At 50.6% G+C, this 19,961-nt stretch overlaps 1 protein-coding gene across 2 annotated transcripts in view; it reads left to right on the top strand.

Annotated features, from left to right (window-relative positions):
• Positions 1-19,961, top strand: part of PPP6R2 (protein phosphatase 6 regulatory subunit 2) — a 94,657-nt gene that overhangs the window by 9,203 nt on the left and 65,493 nt on the right. For both annotated transcript variants that reach the window (XM_027461922.3, XM_027461924.3), the window contains exon 2: positions 14,189-14,321. The gene's annotated coding sequence lies outside the window, so the exon portion shown is untranslated. The remainder of the gene's footprint in view (positions 1-14,188; positions 14,322-19,961) is intronic.

The following is a 19,961-nucleotide window of genomic DNA, read 5'->3' as shown; positions in this document are numbered from 1 at the left end:
GGCAGTGGTTTGTCTCGCTTGGTTGAGGACATCGTGGTCCTGATGAAATAGGTGCGTCTGAAACCTACAGCTCTTGATCTTCTTGAAAAGCACAACAGGAAATCTTTTATTTGCAAATGCTGCTGTTTCACCGTCAGCAGTCTGAACGGCGTGCTGTGCTGCTGGCTTGTTCTGGGTGTGCAGCGAGGAGAAAATGCCCAGGGTCCGGATCTGTGCGGGATGTGGCTCTGCACAGCAGATTGTCTGTAAAATGCTCCTTGCTGGAGAACACCAGCATCTCGTTTTTGAGATGATGTAGCCAACGACTTCTGAAGGTGATCAGGAAGAACTCAGTTTGTTGCTTAGAAGTCTGAGTGGCATCCAAGTCTCGCTCACTCAGGTAAGCAGGCAAGGGAGCACGGGGTGGAGTGGCTGAGGAGTCCTGCAAGAGATGCAAATTGGCATTTAAAACCCCCGTGGTTTTGTTGTGCTTGTTTAACAGCGATTGAGTGCTGGCTTTGTAATATTCAAATTGAATTGCAAATCTTACATGTAAAGGGTAATCTTTAAAGTGAAGCACTGAAATCCCTGCAGGAGGGTGACTTGGAGAGGCTGCCCCTGCTCGCTGACTTCACGGGGGGCCAGGCTCCAGGATGACTCGGTCCTGTAATGGTGTGAAATGGTCAGGGACAGAGAGCAGTGTGGGCTGGCAGCTCCCAGCTGGCCATGCCCTTACAGATAGAGGGACGCTGTTAGGCTGGAGAGCCCCATACTTGGTGTGCTCAGTTCCACAGGCTTTTGGCTGACCTAGAAAAAAAAGCCTTTTTTTCTGTGCAATTATGTTCACACTGACTTTGGTGTATTTTTGTGGCTAGTTTTTCTGCATTTTTGGAAGCATAGCAGTTTCTTCAGTGTCTGGGTGTGTTGAATTTCATTAAAAATGCAACATTTAAAAAAGCTGTGCAAACTTTGTCCTTAGCATGGGGTAGGGCAACGATTTAGCTAGATGCTGGGCTGTTTAGCTAGATGCTAGGTGGGGATAAAGCTGATCTTCAAAACAAAGTACTTCTTGATAGCATCTTTTTATTAGGAACTTCAGAAGCGTAAAATAATTAGAAGTAACTCTTAATTTCGGGTGCATATTTGTTCAACAGACAGCCTTCATCATGTTTTGCCTGCAGCAGTTTTTTATTTAAAGGAATAGAAATGCCTCGCTGTGCTGGTACACCAGGCTGCTGCAGCTTGGCATTGGCTGCTTGTGTCCGAGGAGTGCAAGCACGGCCTCTTTCATCCCCCAGTCAGGTGCTATGAAAAAAATGAAGGAATTCCTATCGCTAGTTCAGAAGAGGAAAACAGAGGCAGGCTCCTGGCTTGCTGCTGAGCTGCTGCTCTGCTTGGGAGCGGGTTTTATCTGATAGCTCCACGCGTGTCTTCGTGTTTGCACATCAGCAGCTGGGGCCGGGCAGTCCCGTGGGAAGGTGGCTGCCTCCTGGGTCAGGGCGAAGTCGTGGCTTCGTGGGGCTGAAGGAGGCAGCACCTCGGGGCCCTGGGCTGGGGATGGGTCCCGGGTGGAGGATGTCAAAATAAAGCTCTGCTGGGAGACGTGGCTTTGGTGTCCAGGAGGTGCTGGGTGCACTCGGCAGGACCCTGACCTGACCTGTCCCTCCTGGAGGAGCTGAACCCTGGGGGCAGAAGCAGAGGGGTGTGCTCGCTGCAGGAATGTGATCCCCCTCCCCAGGACCCCGGCCAGCCTTCCAGCAAAGCTTCGCTGCCCTTCTGCTGGGGAAGGGGCCCACAGGCACAGTCCGTGGGGTGTTTAACCAGAGACGCATCCTTCACCTGAACGGAACAGAAACTGCTGACTGCTCACCTTTGGAGATCATCTGACTTGGAGGGAGTGGAAGGAAGATGAAGCAATAAATCAGTGATAAACTAATAAACTAAGTGCTTCTTAAACAACAACAACAACCGCCTGGTGAGCACAGGGTATGAGATGCAAGGTTTTAAGTGCTGGTTATCCCAGCACTGAGTCAATGGCTAACTGCAGAGCTAACCCAGTACAACAGAGTCGATCAATAATGCTGTGTGCTCAGTTGTAGGAGGTGACAAAGGTTACAATGCCTGAGTGCTTTCTGGTGGTGAGACCTTGCTGTGTACAGGCTCAGCCAGAGCTTGGCAGAATTGCAGTGTCTGGAGCCTTTGTCAGCTCTGAGGGCTCTCATTCCTCCTGCTTTGCCTCCTGATCGCTGCCTGTCACCGGGGTCGGGCAAATGGGTGAGAGTAGGGCACAAGGAGAAGGGTGCTGAGTGAGAAATGTGCTTATGGAGATTTCTGATGTTAAAAGAGAGGTTTTATTCACATTCTGCAGCCACAAGGAGCCCTGGAGGTGCGGTGATGGCTCTTGCAGGGTTTCACAGAGAACCTTCATGGATAACGTCCCTCGGCACCGCTGTCACGAAACCTGCAGCTGGCTGTTCTAGCAGGGATGGGCTGATGGCACAGAGCTAACTTGGGAGCAGAGAAGGCTGTTTTAGACTCATCCAGACTCCCCTATTAGGGACAGCTGCTCATCTCATCTTAATTCCTTAATTTATTGCAGCTGTTGCTTACAAAAGCTGTGCTCTTGCACCTGAGGCCCACCTCAGGTTGCTGTGTGAGCTGCGTGTGTCTCACAGGCTGTACCCAACCCTCGCTTTCTGTTTTTCTCAGGGCTTTGTGCTCAGTCTTCCACTGTAGTAGGAAGCTTCAGTTTCAGTGTAGCGCTAGGGTAAGTACAGATTTGCCTAAATGTTTTTGATCTTGGGAGATTAAGGCTCTGCATACCTGTAGAAGACAGATTTCTATCTTGCTCTTATGCCTAGTGCCGTACTGCTTGCAACATGCTGCACGTAGAATAACGCCTGCCCACGGTAGTGTTAGGCGTGAGAGCGCGTGGAGCACGTCAGGTAACCTGCCATAACGGCTGTACTGGCTGTACTGCCTGCTGGGTTGGTGAGACACGGGAGATCTGGTGCTGGTGGGGGGGCCAAAGTGAAGCCTGCCAAGGCTCGGTTTTCAGAGGGTGTCTGCAACGGTGTCCCGAAGGAGAACGAACCCTGTGTGTCAGGTAGGAAGGGCTCCTCCATCAGAAGGGTGGGTTTCCTCCACCTGCTGAAGATAGCGTGATTACGAAGGGCAGGCATGCCACCGGTTTGAATTTGGAGCATATTTATGAAGACTGAGGTTTTCCAAGTTACAGACTAGATGGGAAGGAGGAGGCTGGCGAGGAGGCTTTAGGTATTTCTTGCCTTTAATTTTCTCTCTTTCATGTTGCCTTCTTGTGGCTCCGTGGACAGCTGCAGCACAGAAGTGCAGCTGGTGGCAAGGCGGGAGGTGGCTGCCTGAGAGGAATTTGCTTGGTTTCCACGTAGCGGTGGGCTTCAGCAGCTCCAGTACTTGCTGGGTACGGCAGGAAACCATCAGTGCCAGCTCAGTTTATCACAGACCTCTCAGGGATAAAATCACACTAATCTGAAAAACTCCCTTCAGGTGCCGTAACGTTTGTTTACTTAGCAAACTTCTCATTTTCTGTTTTTTTCACTTTTCTTCATGCCTGGTACGAATGCAGTCAGGGCAAGCAGTGCAGATCACGGATGTAATCTTCACTATATTATACTGTGAATAAGGTAAACGTTTCTATCAGCGCTGCTTCATCCTGGAGATGAGCTCTGAGAGAGCGAGGAAGGACCAGTCAGACCCAGCTAAAATCCTTCCATACAGCTGGTGGTTGGGAGGAGCTGCTCACTGGGTCTGGGCTCTGTTCCTTAGCTGGTTTTGAATGGTTTCACTAACAACTGGTTCCTTGTCCTGCTCTTAAGCAAGTAACTCTCTTCTGGTCACCTCCTGCGCAGCGCTGCATTGTGCAGTCCTGGGAAGACCACAAGCGTCTTCTCAAGCTGGATTCTTTTGAAAAGCAAACGTCCAGCTGCTCAGAGAGGTAGTGGATGAGAGCCCGTGGGACACAGTCCTTAGGGGGGACGCAGGATTTGGTCAGAGCTGGCAGCTCTTTAAGGACATTTTTCTTAGGGCACAGGAGCTCTCTGTTCCCATATGTGGTAAATCAGGCAGGGAGGGTAGGAAGCAGGCATGGCTGAACGAGGATCTACTGCTCAAATTTAGGCAGAAGGAACTGCACAGGTGGTGGAAGCAGGGCTGTGTGCCCTGGGAAGAGGGCAGAAATGATGGGCAGGGATGGGGTCAGGAAAGCCAAGGCACAAAGCAGAGCCCCTCGTGCTGTAAGCAAGGAGCAGGTCCGGGACCTCCTGACACAACTGAACAGCTACAGGTCCGTGGGGCCCGATGCCATCCATGGCTCCCAGGGGTCTGAGGGAACTGGCTGATGTAGTCCCCAAGCCTCTCTCCATCGTGTTTGAAAAATCCTGGCAGCCAGCTGAAGTCCCCAGTGACTGGAAAAAGGGAAACATAACTCCTGTTTCTAAAAAGGGTGGGAAGAGAACCCAAGGAACTACAGGCTGGTGAGCCTCACCTCTGTGCCTGGCAAGATCTTCCTGGAGGCAATGTCAAGGCACATGCAGGACAAGGAGTTGATCTGAGACAGCCAGCAGGGCTTCCCCAGGGGTAAATCATTCCTGATCCATCTGGGGGCCTTCTGTGATGGGGTGACTTCACTGTCAGGGTGGCGAGGTGCTGGCACAGGCTGCCCAGAGAAGCTGTGGCTGCCCCATCCCTGGAGGTGCTCAGCATCAGAGATCAGCAGCAGCTCTGGGGACTGAGCTTGGTGTTTTTTTGTTTTGTATCTCCTGGCTGCTGGAGCCAGCTCTAGCTGTGCTGGAGCTCGCCAGTTAACTGCATCAGTCTGGAGCTTTGGAAGGTGTTTAATCAGCTGCTTCTATGGCAGCCTGTGTGCTTGCTGGCTTTATTTAAAGTTTGTCTGAATAGGAAATGCTCTTCCCAGAAAAGGGGGAATTGTGATTTCTGCCTGAATGGGCCTTGACCTGACTGCCAAAGGGAAACCGAGGAAAACGGGTGTTGGAACTGGGAGCAGGCAGGGACTGATCCTTCTACCAGATGGAGCGGCTTCTCGTTGGTGTGCTGCTGCTGTGGGGTGCCGGGGGACACTTCTGCATCCGTGGGTGGCACTGGTGGTGTTTGGCCTTTGTGCCAGCCCCGTTGTGCAGTGCGGGAGGATGTGCGGGTCGCTGCCCTCCTGAGCCATGTCACTGCTGTGGCTGTGTGCTGTGCGTGGTGCCGCAGGCTGGTGGAGATGATCCAAAATTGTTCTAGAGACGTTAGAAAAATTTCTAAATAGGACTTGTTTCCAGCAGGAGGATGCGGTTTAAAATACTGCTGGAAGCAGGCGGCACGGGGAGCTGAGGGTGGCTGCGAGTGCTCGAGGAGAAACGCCAAACTTCTGCGCTGACCTGGGGAGTGCTGGAGACCCTGGGACGGGCTGCAGTGAAACTCTGCCTTGTGCTTGGCCTGGCTTCAGCTGTAAGCAAAATGCCAGGTCCCCCTTCCCCTGTGCCCCCAAGGCTGGTGTGCCCCTTGGGGCAGCTCCGAGGCGGCCTGGCTTCGGGGGGCTCTCTGGGCACCGAGCAGCCGCTCTTCAGGGCTGTTACTCGGTGTGGGGGCGATGTTTTCCAGATTGGAAAGGGCTTCTCTCTTAGTGACAGCAGAAGAATGGGACAGAGCAAAAGTGAGAGCAGGCATCTCTTTACTAACCAAACTTATTTATTGCTGAGTCTTTCTGGCGAGTTAGGCTGACGTGGAAGACTGCCCAGGAGCTCTGCAGCCTTTTTGTTGGTGCAAAACATGTTACTGTAGGAGCTCGCCAGACACATTTCTTCTGGCTGGTTAGCCAGTAAGTCTGTTAATAGGTACCAAACAGCTTAGCAGTGCTATTTTTTTCCTCCTCCAAGCTTCCAATGGACCCGAAGACTTGGAGCGTGCTACTTGTCAGCAGCGGGCTGCCAAAGCTGCCTTGGAGGGTTTGGAACTAGACACTTTTTCCATTTACTCTGCAAAGTTGTTTCTCTGGTAGTACAAAAAGAAATGTTCTTGGAGCTCTTGTTATGCAAGCTGGCTTTCAGAGAAGGTGGCACGCAAATAATGGGCTGTGTACCTGGGAATCTCCTCCTGAGCGCCCGGCGAGGTGATGGGAAACGAGCACACCAGGAGCAGCAACTGCAGGTTCAGTAATTCCAGGAGTGATGCTTTTGCCACACGTGCAGCTGATGTATGTTAAAACTTCAGAAAGAGGTGTCCTTCTTGTCTGCACCGTGGTTTGGGTGTGTTCTCCCTGGTGTTCCTGTAATTGCTGTGCTGTGCCTGTACCGTCGCGCTCTGATGGCACGGGATCATTGGTTCCAACAGCATCTTAAAATACCTGTGTAGAAGTAAGAAATTTTTACATCTTGCTGTTTATTTCTTAGATGCAACACCAAGCCCAAGATGAGGAGTGCTATTCTGGAGGTGTCAGCTACGCAGGGTATTTTTACTGGGGACATTTTCACTTTCTTTTGTTTGGCGGAGGGGTGTGCAGCAGTTGGTGTGGCAGCGTGAAGCACCTCTCGAGGCGCTCAGCGCTCTGCAGTGTGAGGCTCACTTCCTTTCAGCTGCAGATCTGATGAGTAAGTTGGTGCTCTACCTGTAAGAGCACTTGCAGGGAGAAGCAAAGAGCCTTGAAAATGAAAAATACGCCCCGGGTTCCTGGATGTAAACGCAGCAGTAGCACGCTGAGCTGCCGGGAAGTCCGGCTTAGGAGCCGTGTGCTCTTGTAAGTCCTGCCGTGAGCCTTTTAAGACTGGGGCAGTTCAGTCGAGCAGTCCTCACGGCTGTTCAGCTGCTGTGTATGAAAAGGATGCTGAATTAGGATGGTCAGATTGCATTCCCTTTGGGTGAGGACAGACAAATGCTGTGGTTGTAGCTTGGAGCCCGTACGTGGTTGGAATCGGTGCGGGTGCAGAGCAGTTTGCACCTTTCTGCCACGGGCTTTTGTGTGAACGCTTGCTGAGGTCCTGGACACTAAATTGGTCGAAATGACCCCGGCCATGCTGCTTGCGCCCTCACCACACGTTTCCTGCCTGCTCAGCACCCAGCCCGGGACCAGCACCGCTCGTGCAGGGCAGGAGGCGCAGCAGCGCGGGCTGGGAGGCTGGTGCTGAGCTCAGCATGGTCAGGACAAATAACTCATGCAAGATCAAATTATTTCTTAGGTGCTTTTCTCTCTTGCTCTGGCCAGCATAAGTTGCTACTTGTGTTGTTGGACACATAAATAGAAACTGTTGACAACCCTGTTTTTTTCCAAAGACAGGGAAGAGGAAAACTGAGGAGAAGAGACTCTGACCTCTCCTAGCAGCAAGGCCTGAGTGTGGGAGACGCATGATAACACGGTGAAAATAAAATGGTGAAAAAGCACAGGAGTCGCACTGCTTCCAGGTTCTATCAGAATTGCTTCTGGGCTGCCTGCTGAGTGGTTTTCTTATAGCTGTTTTCATTAAAGTTGCTTCTTTTGTGCCTTGAGTCAGGAGCAGGCTAAGTTAGAGAGTGGGGGTCTTTGTTTGGGGGTCTTCCGCAAATAGCTGTTGTCAGCCCTGGGCTCGGAGGGAATTTTTTTTCTAGTGAGGGATTTTCTAGTTGCTCTGCTGACAGTTTTCATTCTGTCTGTGCGCCCCATCCCCTGAGCTTCCACTGAGAGCTCAGGCAGGGGTGACCCGAGAGCATCTCGTGCCTTTTTGCAGCGATGTGGCTCCAGGGTGCTGGTGGCTTTGCCTGCCTTCTGCAGCAGTCACGGCACGAAGACTTCGGATCTGTCTGAGGGCTTCATCGGAGATGACCTGGGATTTCACAGCACGCTGGATTTTGGAGACTCACCTGTGTGGGGAAGCTGTGACTCTTCTAGGCAACTTAAGCAGTGCAGTCAAAAACTTGGGATAACCCAAATTATCAAGTATCTGGGGAAAATCTTGGAGATAAAAATACTGAGAAATAAATTCCTGTGAGGTAACAGTGGTGTTATGTATGAAACTGGCAACTCTCCGCAGCTTGTTGAGTTACTGAGTGGCTTGACAGCTTCTTAAAATGGATTAGAGCTGACTTAAAGCATCAGCTGGGGAGTGTGAATGAGCAGGGCGTTACGTTGGCAGGAGGAGAAGAGTTGGTTGCAGTGACTGTCCCCTGCCTTGTAATCGTTGGGCTTCCTTGTGACACTTCTGGTGTTACTGATGTAAGAAAGACCAGACCGGTGCTTGAGGCCTTCCAGATGACTGCAAGGCATTTTTTTGGTAGGTTTTAGCTTCTTTCTAGCCGGTGCTTTTGACAGTAAAACGCTGTCCTTGATTTTCTTCCGTGCCACAGTTCAGTGCTGTTGGGCAGTTTATTGCCATAAATAACTGCCCTGCAGAGTCCTCAGTTGGCGTTCACTGTCTGGCCATGCCTGACCTTGTGGACGGGACTTCTGAAGTCTTAAACTCAGAAAAAAGCGATGACTTCACGTTCAGCCTGTGTTGTACTTAACAGTTTAGAAAATATTTCCTGCGAGCTCTGCTGCCATAACGTGCTGGTTTTGTTAGGGGTCAGCTTCGGAGAGATTGCACGGTGCCCGGCCAGAAAGCTAAAATAGCAAGCGGGCTGGGTTACGTCTATAATTACCAGTCTCACTTCATGTATCTCATGATTTGCATATCGTTTTGCAAGCGTCCAGATGGAGAGGAAAATAAGCTCTGAGCCTGGATGTACAAGGGATGTGCTCCGAGCTCCTGGGGGCTGTTAAGGCTGTTCTGGAGGTGGGCTGGGGGCAGCAGGCTGCTCCCTGGCCTGGGGGCAGAACCAGAACGGAAACGGGAGGGCCTGTGCTGCTCGGAGGAACGCTGTTATCACAAAAGTACAAGAATATTACAAAGTTAATCAAAGATTAAACCGAGCGCTGGCCGCAGGACTGCGGTGACGTAGCTGTCCCTGGACCCTGGGCAGTCCCATTGCTGCAGAAATGCTGCTGATGCTGCCAGTTACCCTCTGGGCTGAAAAAGATGTGAAATGTCCAGTTTGCTGTCCGGGGGAGGTGTTGAAACCAAGCAGGCCGTGGGTTAAGGCAACGGGCAGCCTTCGGTCTCGTTTGGGAGCAGCGCAAAAGCCGTGCCGAGAGGGCTGACGTGCAGCCGGCCGCTGGGTCTTGTCCGTGGCTCCTGGGGCTAAGTCATTGCTGAGCCACCAGTCTTCTGCTCCTGAACATGCGCTGTTAAAGGGGGGGGCAGGCAGTTCGCTTTGGTTTTTGATGTCTGCAACTTCCGTCAAGCTTCAGGCACTCTGAAAATCTGCGGCGAGCAAAATCTGCTTCTGAAAGTGGCACGAGGAGGCAGTGGGAGTTGGAGGAGGGGACATTTTTACCCCCTCCTGTGTTAAAATTTGTGATTTTAACACAGCTCCTGGAAAGGCAGCACCACTGAGCGCTAAGCACGTGCTGGTAACTGCCTGAAGTATCCTTTAACTGTGCGGTGGTTTGTTGGTGTAAGCTGCTCTTTGTTTTCTGCTAGGACCAGCGACAATGGGAATATTGAACTTCTTGAGTTGGGGTTGAGTCTCAAGGATCATTGGCTGGATTTTTGGCTGAATGGGCACCGGTGTTAAAGAGTGCTTGTACTGCTCACTTGGTGCATCCCACGGGAAAGATGGGAAGGCTGATTGCTACATGCTGTCCTTCCCTCTTTTTTTTTTTTTTTCCCCTTTGATCACCAGAAAAAAAAATCATAATCCCATCTTAAAGCAGGTGGGAGGGAGCTGAATGAATTCCAAAATACATGAAGTGGTGGTGAAGCAGATCAGAGGATTGTTGGTGGCTGTTGCTGCTTTTGTTAAGCTACCCTACTGCCTGTTCCCCTGTTTACCTTCTATGGACATACCCTGCAGAAATGCAAGTTTTTCTTAATTTGGATAGCTAAAATTCAAACTTTATTAATAAAGTTGTGAGGAACATGGCAGGTTATACAGAAGGCTGAATTTAGTGAATCTTGCTCGATATTCCTGATCAGCTACATGAGCGTTACCAACACAGAACAGTGGTAAGACTTTAATTTCTTTAAAAATAGCTGTTTTTGTAAAGTATTAGCACGACGTGCCTGTTCTTCCATGGGCTCACACCTTGCTGCTGCCAGGTGCCTCCAGAACACGTGGGGCAGGCAGGAGTCTCCTCTTGCTCTTGCTCTGCCAAAGCCATGAGAATGGCTGGTTGGGGAGGCTCTTTTGCCTTCACACTGTCTTTAAGAGTTAATCTTATTATTTTTACCTAGGGATTCGAATTCTCCTCCGTCCAATGCCTCTTGCAGATAAAGTGCCCTCCAGTGCCGGTAGTTACTTAGGAGGAGCCGCGGTGCGGATTCGCTGCGGGGAGGGCGCGCTGCAGGTGCCTGGGTGAGGTTTGATCACTTTTTCCAGCTTCCACAGTAGCAGGGGGAGCCCGGGGAGAGTTCTCTGCTTAATTACGGCTCCCTCGCCCTGCCTGCTCTGAGCAGAGGAGCCCTGTGAAAGCATCAGAGCTGCAAGAGGAGCTCTGGCCTTCTGCTTCTCTGTTGGGTTCCAGTGATGCCAAGAGGAGAGTGATGAAAAAAAAATAAAAAATCCCATTCTGGGTGGAAGTTGGTGGCTGAAGAGAGCAGAGAGTGTTACCTCTGCAGCCTCGGAGGCTTTCCCAGTGCTGAGCAGCAGGCCTGCTTCTGCTTTGGTTGCATTCAGTCGCAGGGCTGGGACTGAGCTGTGCTTCCCCACAGAGTTTTTGGGATGCCCGCTGGCCTGGGCCAGGCTCCCCCAGAGGTGCTGAGCCACGCGTGGGCAGCGCTGGCCATTGTGCTGTGGCACTTGTGCCTCTGGTCCTGCACTGTCCTGCAAAACAAGGGTGGGCGCAGCACGTCCTGCAGGCCCCTTGGCAAGTCGTCCCCATGCAGGAGCTCGTGGGGAGGGCTTAGGGCGGCAGTCCAGGAGCTGAGCTGCTCGTGGCTTCTTTCTGCCCTTGCTGAAGCAGAAATGCTCTTCCAGGTGCCCGTACGGCTCTGCTTGCTGAGGTGCTTTTGGGGCTGGCTGCGTGGATCCCAGCAGGAGCTGGGGGATCTCTCAGGAGCCTGCTGCTGCCTTAGAGACCACGGGGAGCAGCGCTGGGGAGGCGGCCGTGCTCGTGGGATATTTGGGGAGAATTGCACAGAGCTGCACCGCTGTGATCTTGTGCTGGCCTAGAACAAAGCTTTGCACAAACGGGACTTTCGCTCTTGACTGATTATTTTAATTTGCGTCTTTCATGTAGGGATGCGTGCCTCCAAATGCATTAACTTAAAGATATTTTTAGCAGTTCCGTATATTTGGAAACATACTGGCTAATGAAAAGCTGTAAATCTGCAGTCTCTTGAATTCCTTTAGATTTTGCTCACACCAAACTTTGGGCAAGTTCCTCGGGCGTTTTGCCAGCGCTCTTTCATAAAGTGAAAGTGTTTCAATTTTTTCTGCCTTGTTCTTTCTAATGACTATTTGAAAGGTTTGGCTCGTGTGTGACTGCTTTGAAGCTGGAAATCATTAAGTAATGACGAGCAGTACATTTATCAGCCTCTCATTCTTTGTATAACAACTTCATTATTCGCTTGCATAACCCGAGAGTATTCCTTTTTCCAGGGGCTCTAAGACAGGCAGCGATGATGATGACGAGGTGCTGGTGCTGCGTGGTGGCACGGAGTGCTCAGGGCGGTGGGGTCCCTGTGCCAGTGCTGGTTCCTGCTGCTCGCTCCCCGCAGGCCTTGGGGAGCTGAGCGGTGGCGTTCCTGGGATGGAATTTGAAAGCAGCTTCTGTGCCGTGTTTGCAGATGAGGATGAGAGGAGCACAGGGGTTACGAGGATTGCTCTGACCAGGTCTCATCCACGTCCCTGTGAACCCGCAGGGAGCTGCAGGAGGTCGGGGCTGGGCTCTGCGTGGCGCTGCCCAGGACAGGAGCGGAGGCACCGGGTGCAGCCTGCAGCCAGGAGGCTCCCCCTGGCCCCCAGCAGCACTTCTGGGCTGGGGGGGTGCTGGAGCCCTGGCACTGGGACCAGGGGCTGGGGGTCTCCCCCTGAGGGGTCTCCAAACCCACCTGGGAGTGAGGCTGGGGGGCCTGTGAGGATGCCGGGTGCCCCCAGCCTCAGCCAGGCTGCGGTTCTGTGCTGAGCTGCTTACATCCCATCCCTGGTAGCGACGTGTAGCCCCTGACAACTTTTGGTTGTGGAATTCAAGAGCTAATGTAAAAGGGCACTGCAGCCCCTCCTAACCCCAAAGCCCCTCGTGATCCCCTCTTCCTGCATCTTCTTAATGCCGGCCTCTGGGCAGCTGCCTTGTTCTGTACCTCTGAGGATTTTAATTTTTTTTCCCAAAATGTTTGTCTGCATCCTTGAGCTGTCCAAACTTTCATTATCCATTCAAACCAGAGATCTGTAGAATTTTACAAAAACTCCTGGCTTCAGTGGCCGGGCAGAGAATTGTGTTGATTAGCTTGGCCTTCGGAGTAATCAGTTCCCTATTGATCGTCCTCAGGCACGCTGCCTTGCCGGCGAGGACTTCCACTGTGAGCCCTGGGATGTGCACGCTGAAGGTTTTTAGGCTTGGAGCAGGTTTGGCACAGCAGCACCTACAGACACTTGATTTCCAAACCCCAGAATGTGCTGTTGGAATGAGGAGGGCAGGCACCTCACATTGAAAAATTGAGAGCATAAAAAGATGACAGCCATGAGCGTGAGGCTGATGTCAGGCAAGCGGTGTTGGAGATCAAAATTAAGGTTAAATTTGGAGGTTAAATGCTCCTTTTCAGGCTAGGACAGTGCTGTGTGGGCTCACTTCCTTCACACCAGGATGTGGGAAGGCTGTCCCAGTAGGATGGGGCTCTAAAATACGAATAGGTCCCCGAGGCCCTAAAATATGAAGATCCTTGAAATGCTTTTCCAGAGAGAGTGAGATGGGTCCTGGTCCCCCCTCTGTGCACTCGGTGGTACAGGAAGCTTTTGGGGCCTGCTGGGGCTGTCCCTGAAGCCTCAGCTCCCTGTGGGCTGTGTGGAGGTGTGAACGCCTGCCTGGCTCTGGGCTTGGGAAGATCCACGGGGTGCTGCGTGTGCCAGGACTCAAATACAGCTGTGACAGAACCAGGGCTGGAGCAGTCCCACGGGTTGTGCAGAAATATGGTTTATCTGGACAAGCACAGCAAGCAAATGCCCAAATGGTAGAGATGTTCTGGATTTCCATAACAAAGCAGCTTTTAAGTACTAATTGTGCTCTGTTAAACTTGTGCTGAAGTTGTTACTCAGAGCTTTTCTTCTCACCCTTTTAAGTAGAAATACAGCAAAGATCCAAACTACAGATTAATTTCCAAAGCAGTTTGATTTTGAAGGGCTGTGTAGGAGCAGCAGGCTGAGCTTTCTCTGCAGTTCTGTGTCAGGGGGCTCATGTGGTCCTGAGCATCTGAGCATCCAGCTAAGGAGCTGCTCCAATGTGATGAGGGCGCAGTGCCCTGCGAGCACCCTGCTGTGCTGGGGGGGCCTCCCCTGGCAGCGATGTGCAGGGCTGGGGGCGCAGGGAACGCCTGCCCTGGTGTTCCCTGGGGTAACCCTGCTGTGTTTGGGTCGGGGCTGTCCTTGGGACGAGCACCGACAGACACTTTCTGCACGGTGACGTGCCCATGGTGAGGGGGGTCCTGGCCTCCAGCAAGGAAGGGGACGGGGTAGGTGAAGCCGAGCTCGTCCCATTGTGAATCCTCAGCTGCAGCCACTGGGGGCTGGCTCCTGGCCCCTGTGCCCTCCTGAAGGCCGGAGGGCCCCTGGACATGAAGCGCGGGGATTGTTGCTGCCGGCAGTCTTGGAAGGAGTGAAAATGACCTTTGGGTTTCCTTGACAACCTCAAACTTTCTTTTGAAGTGATGTCAGGAGGAGCAGTGTGCTCTTGGAGGAGCTACAGCTCTCGCGGCTGAAGCAAAGGGGCGGTTCAGCCCTGTGCTCACGGCCTGATGGAAAGGTTCACGCTCCTCCCGTGCTACAGGAGGGGAGGGGTGATTAAAAGGGGTAATTAAAAGGACTCATCTGACATGCTGCTGGCTTTGCACACCTACAGTACTATCACAGATTTTGAGTAAAGGGCTGTGGGGAAGTTTGTTCAGGCAGAAGTCTTTGGCTGTCAGTTGCCCTTGGTTAACAACCACTTTCTAAATTTTTTTACCAGGATAGGAAGCTCGAGAGAGAATTCACACTGGATGAAAACAATTTCCTGAAGCTGGATATATTCCAGGAACCATAACCCAAATGTTTCTCTGTCCGTGGAGAAGATTTCACGTTTGAAATAACTTGTACTGAAGGTACGCACGTCTACCTTTTCTTTTGAAGCTCAGTAATGTCAGCACGTTTCGTATTTCTGTAGTGTGTGTGCTGGTGGTCGCTGCTGAGGTTGGTGTTGATATTTCACACCTGGAGGCGTTTCAGAAGGAACTGTAACATCACCAGGAGGGTCCTGCTGGTGATTCGGGGCTGGTTGTGTGCAGCTGGGGAGCTCTGCTGCTGTTGGATCTGCAGACTGGGCCTGGTGTGCTGGGCGGGATACTCCCTAAAAGCAGGCTGAACTGCCAACTGCTTCCCAAAACATGAACTTGAATTTAATGCCCACAGTTAATGGGAAGAAGACAGAACATTTATTTTTTTTTTAACTTTCCGGTGGCTATCTATAATTCTGGAAGCTGCTTGTGGCTCTTCTAAGAAGTGGCAAGATGGAAATGACACACAGAAAAAAAGCTTGGTCACTGGGGTAGTGAAAGTGAATAGGCGTGACGTGAGAGTGAAAGGTTTTCATCGGGTGAAACTGGAAGCATGCACCAAAGTGATCAAGCAGGCAGCTTAAAGCAAGTGGAAGTGCCCTTGCATGCAGCCTGTAATTACCCAGGGGACTTGGTGCCCCAGGGTTATTTGGAGATGTCCTGGCTCTGTGAGGCAGGGTGCTGGGCTGGCTGCTCGTGGGAGCAGGCAGTCCTTGCTGGATCCATGCACGTGGTGGAGCTGATGGACTCGGTCATGTTCCTGTGCGTATTTCAGTTAGGAAAAGCTTTCTTAATGCTACAAAGGTAAGAGACTGTGTGTGAAGAAAGGTTTCTCTGGGGGAGTAGGCTGTGAAGGAGCCCCCTTTCCTCTAGAGAAGTACTAGAAAAGTCTGCTGAACCCTTGGATGGAGTGAAAGCATTCTCAAAGCTCCTGAGAGAATTCAGGAGATCCCCAGGTTTGTTACAGGTGAGCTGCAGAAAGAGGCACTGCTGCTGCTGGAGCTGGCTATGGTTATGTAGCCTGTCGGACCTGATGGTTTGAAACTGGTGAAAATGGTTCTGGAAGCCATTTGAGCTGCAGCACATGGATGGTAACAAGGCGGTTGTCTGTGCCAGCAAAATAGATAGAAATAGAAAATAGTTGGAAATAAGTGTAGCCCACTGACAAATTGCAGTCATTCTCGGGACCCAGCTGGCTCAGGACGCTGGTACCTGCTCCTGCAAAGGATGTGCTGGGGGAGCTGAGAGCAGGGTTTGGGGAGGGCGGGCACTCCAGCTTGCTGACAGCCTCCAGGTTGGTGGTTTATTCTGAACTCTCAGTGCTGCAAAACGTTTGAGGATCCTTCATAAACCTGGTTTCTGTCAGCTGGTCTAATGAACTCGGTGTGAAGAGAATTGAGCTTTTGGACACCACCACCTTCTAGGCCAGTAAACTCCTCGGGGTTTTTTCTTGCTGTGTGGAACATAATTAGTACTTCATTCTGCCTCTTCTTAAATTGGCTGCTTGATAGCTTTGAGGTGTCGCCATTCTGAGGTTTGTAGGAAGCTGTAAATGACTGACTGCCTATCCTCCTCCTCAGCGCCATTCACGGCTCTTTGTATCTGCTGGGTTCCTGAGCTGCAGCCATCCATCAAGTCGAGTTTCATGCGGCTTGGGAAGAAGCCGCGCTTGCTCTAGTTCTGCTCAGTCCCGTAGGGGAGCTGCTCAGACCAGCTGTACTTGTTCTCGCTCTGCTCTCTTCGCAGGGAAGCTAACCAGACCAGTGCTGGAGATGCAAACACACGATAGTCAAAACGAAGTCACGCCTTCTGTTTACTTGCTTATTCCTACTCGTAATAAATCCTGGTGCTGCTTTTACGCCCTTGGCTGCTGCTCTGTATGGAGATCCTTGAGCAGTGGCTCCCCGATCTTCTCCTAGTGGCTGTAACAAGCAGCAGCTGTTTAATTTGTTAAAGTGCCACATTGCTTCTGAGGAGGGCTGCTTGTTTGCTCCGTGCTGGCTGCAGCACTTGATCCTGGTGGAAGTCAGGGAGGTGGCTCTGTCCCGAGACAGCTCCACAAGCCCGCGGGAGGAAGGAAGGAGGTCCCGAGCCTGGGGTGGGCAGGCAGAGGAGTGCAAGCATGTGGAAGTTCAGAGGAAAGAAACAGGACAGCGTGGGATACACCTCGGATCAGCGTGGTGCTGGCACTGCTGTCTGGGCACCGGGTGGCTGCAGGGCCCTGCTCAGAAGGGCACTGACGGCTCGCGGGTGGCTGCTGGGTGCCGGGTTTCCTGCCATGAGCAGAGCACGGGGTTCGAGCTGCCCTTTTCTTGTCCAGTTGCTAATTACCATGCGATCGTTCTGCAGCTGGTCGTCAGCTTTGAGGTTTAAGCTAAATGTTTTTCTGTGGCTAGTAAATGCTGCTACCTTGCTGCTCGTCTTTCTCCTGATGTTACTTACAAATACATCGAGGAGCTCTGGTTCTTTTGGGGCCTTACCTGCTGCATTTTTCTCTTACTCTTTATGTTTATACCAGCTGCTGATTGACAAGAAACTGAGCTTTTCCTTAGGATTATCTGGAGCAGTCTATACAAAATTCCTCTTTGGGGTTTCAGGCGAACCACTGATCTTACTGTTCTTGGCCATCTGTTTGTTTTTGTTGTATTTTTAATAAATTACGTAACAATTTGCTTTAAGCAGACTTTTTGAAAGTAAGTTTCAGACCTCAAGTTCACCAGGTTAAATAATGTGATTCTTTATTTCCTGCACTGGTTGTTCAGCAACGGTGTTTTAAAGCTGTCAAGTGTTTGGGTGAGTCCCACTAGTCCTGGTGATCCGCTGTCATCTCACAGCTGTGTTCTGAAGCTGTCTCTGTTCATGCTGCAGTTGGAGATAATTCTCCAGGTGGTTTTCTTTTTCCCCGTATAGAAAAGTTTGATCGTTTATGCTTATAGGGGAAATAAAGGAAATTTCATATAAAATTTGAGCAAAAAAAATCATAGAATTCATTTCAGGAATCCACGTCTGGTAAGACCAAGGAGACATGTCAAAGTGAGTGAGACCTAGCGAGACTCTTCACCCCTGACTTAGCTGCTGAAGCGGTTGGCCTTTCATGTTTTCACTACAGACAGGATGTTACAGGAGAGTCAGAAGGATTCAAAAATGCTTTCATTTTGGAAACAAGAAGGATAATACACCACTCAGCATTTCCATGTGTTTCCACTTAGTTGCTAAGTGGAAAATGTTCAATGTTTTATTTTATCAGGAATGGGCTTAAATAGGCTTAAATAAAAAGTCCGTAAATCTTGGTAATTTCCTCCCAGTTTCCAGGAGGAGTTGCCTGTGGTGATTTCTGGCCCTCCAATGTTCATTTTTACTGGTCTTGGAGTACTGAACGCTCCAAGAGCATTCTAGAAGGTAGGAAAATGGTGTGGGATTTTGGTGCGTGTGCGCCCGTATTCAGTAAAGCTCAGGGTAGCCTTTGGTAACTATGGAAATAGCTACGGGAATGATCCTGGACAAAACACAAATGCAGTAATTAAGACACAAATTCATCCGAAGTTTTAGGGAAAGCAGGAAATGTGTGCGTTTATGGCAGCCAGAGAACTGCAAGGTGCTGTAGGTGTTACGGTAGCACAAGTATCGGGCTGCCTGTCGATGAATTTTAACCACGTGTTATTTCTGCAGGCTTTTTTCTAGTGAACGTAGAGGCCTCTGTCAAACTTAATGACACTTGGTGAAGGCTTTAAAAAAAGCCCTCCCTCCACCCCAGCACAACTGTTAACTGAAATAAAGGCCTGACCACAGGGCGGAAATCGCTGCTAGGCGGAAGGATGAGACAAAGCGAGGCAGGAGGGGCAAAGCAGTCGCTGAAGGCCCCCCAAAAGAGAAAGTAGGCTTTTGATGCTACCTGGGTAAGCAGTGAGACAAAACGTGGTGCTGACTGAACCACGCGGTGAGAGAACTCATTTATTTTGTGTCGCTATCTGCCCCAGCATCTGTGCTCAGTCACCAATGGCTCTGCGTGTTCTGCTGGTTCCTGATTGAAGCCTGTGCATACCTTGTAAATATTAAAACATTCCTGGAGTGTAGTGTTGGCAAATAGCAAGTGTTTGAATGACAGCTTAATTCTACGTCTATGAAATTTAGAAACGTTCTCCACAAAGCAGTTAATCTCCAGAAATGGCGTTGTGCAGTCACAGGAAGCTCGTTTCCTGAAGTCGTCGTGGTTCTCCCTTCGGTGCTCCTGCAGAAATGCACAACCAGCAGCTTTACAGGGCTTCGGTTGTCTGACTGAAAAAGCAAAAGCTGTTGCTAGTTTGCAGCTGACACAGATGATCCAGACTGAGTCCTGATACCCGAGGTGTGGCAGGTGCCAGGAGTAAGGTGTGTTTTTGGGGACGTGTTGGGGCCTCATCTGGTTTGGTGCCCGAGCGTAGCAGGGCTTAGTGCAGCTGTGCAAGTGTCTGCCAGCACAGATCATTCATTTCATTAGCAAACTGGAAGGGTGGTGATACCTGACTTGTTCAGAAGCATGTAGGAAATGTTTGTCTTTCTGTTCCGGTACTGAATTACAAGACTAACAAGCCCTGCCTCCTCAGAGCTCTGCATCTGGTATTTCTTGCCCACAAAACATGGGGAGGAGGTGGGGATGTGTTACTGACAGGCAGGCACTGAGGAGCAAAACCTTGCTGCAACAAATCTGTGTCCTTTCCTGCTCACACAGGTGAGCACAGCCATGGACCACGTTTAAAGATGTTTTTACAGAAAACTGCAACAGCTAAGCCACTTAGCATATGAAAATACAAGGAACACCTTTTGGGCACCTTAGTTTTGTTAATTTTTTTTCTCCTGTCCTCCATCTCCTCAGTATCCTGTGTTTTTTATCTGCCTCCTCCCTGTGTCTGGAAAGCACCTGCCTGCCTTCAAGGCTGTGAATTGTCATACAGGCATCAAGGCAGTCTTCTATACAAAATGTTCTGAGCCTGACCTGGTTCTTGCTGTCAGTTGCAATGTGAAATATTTCCTGTTCCTCCTAATGGTGTGATTTGTCAGAGCTTCCTGCTGGTGGCAGCCTTCAGCGATGCGCTGGTTGTTCCTCCACCTGGCTTACAAGGAGCCTACTTTGGCAGCTCCACGCAAGAACAGAAGAAAACTAACAGATCAGAGGGCTAAACTGACTTTATTTTGACACCAAAGATGATTGTCATAGGACAGCAAAGCACGTTACAAGTTGCATTTAAGACCGTTTCTTTCTACTTGGTTTGCAGTTTGTATTGCCCCAGCTGATATAGGATTGCCAGACCCTCCTCTCTTAGTAGCTCTCTAGCAATAAAGGTTTTCTATTACCCTGTGGTATTAAAAGATGCAGAGGATGGGGAAAGTGCGCTTACTCATTGGGATTAAAAATATACCTACGTTATTTTAGGTATAAATGAAAATAGGGTCTTAAGGAAACTCCTCAGTAAACTTTTTGCCCAGGTAAAATCCCTCCCAACTGGGTGTCAAGTGCACTGATGTGGTTGAAATAACTCCCTGAAAATAAGTGACCCAGACCTGATTTTGTTACGTCACTGTAAAAAGCTGGACTCCAAAGCCGTGTGAACAGCCCTGGTTCGTTGGGATGTGATTTGGCGACACTGAAGGTGTTAAAGGTCAGTACCAGTAATTGCTCCAGGGCTGATTAAAGCAGTTGGGGAAAATCAA

Source organism: Anas platyrhynchos, chromosome 1 (genome assembly GCF_047663525.1).
Source record: "Anas platyrhynchos isolate ZD024472 breed Pekin duck chromosome 1, IASCAAS_PekinDuck_T2T, whole genome shotgun sequence".
In the NCBI taxonomy this organism is placed as follows: domain Eukaryota; kingdom Metazoa; phylum Chordata; class Aves; order Anseriformes; family Anatidae; genus Anas; species Anas platyrhynchos.
This window is presented reverse-complemented; position numbering and strand designations above follow the sequence as displayed.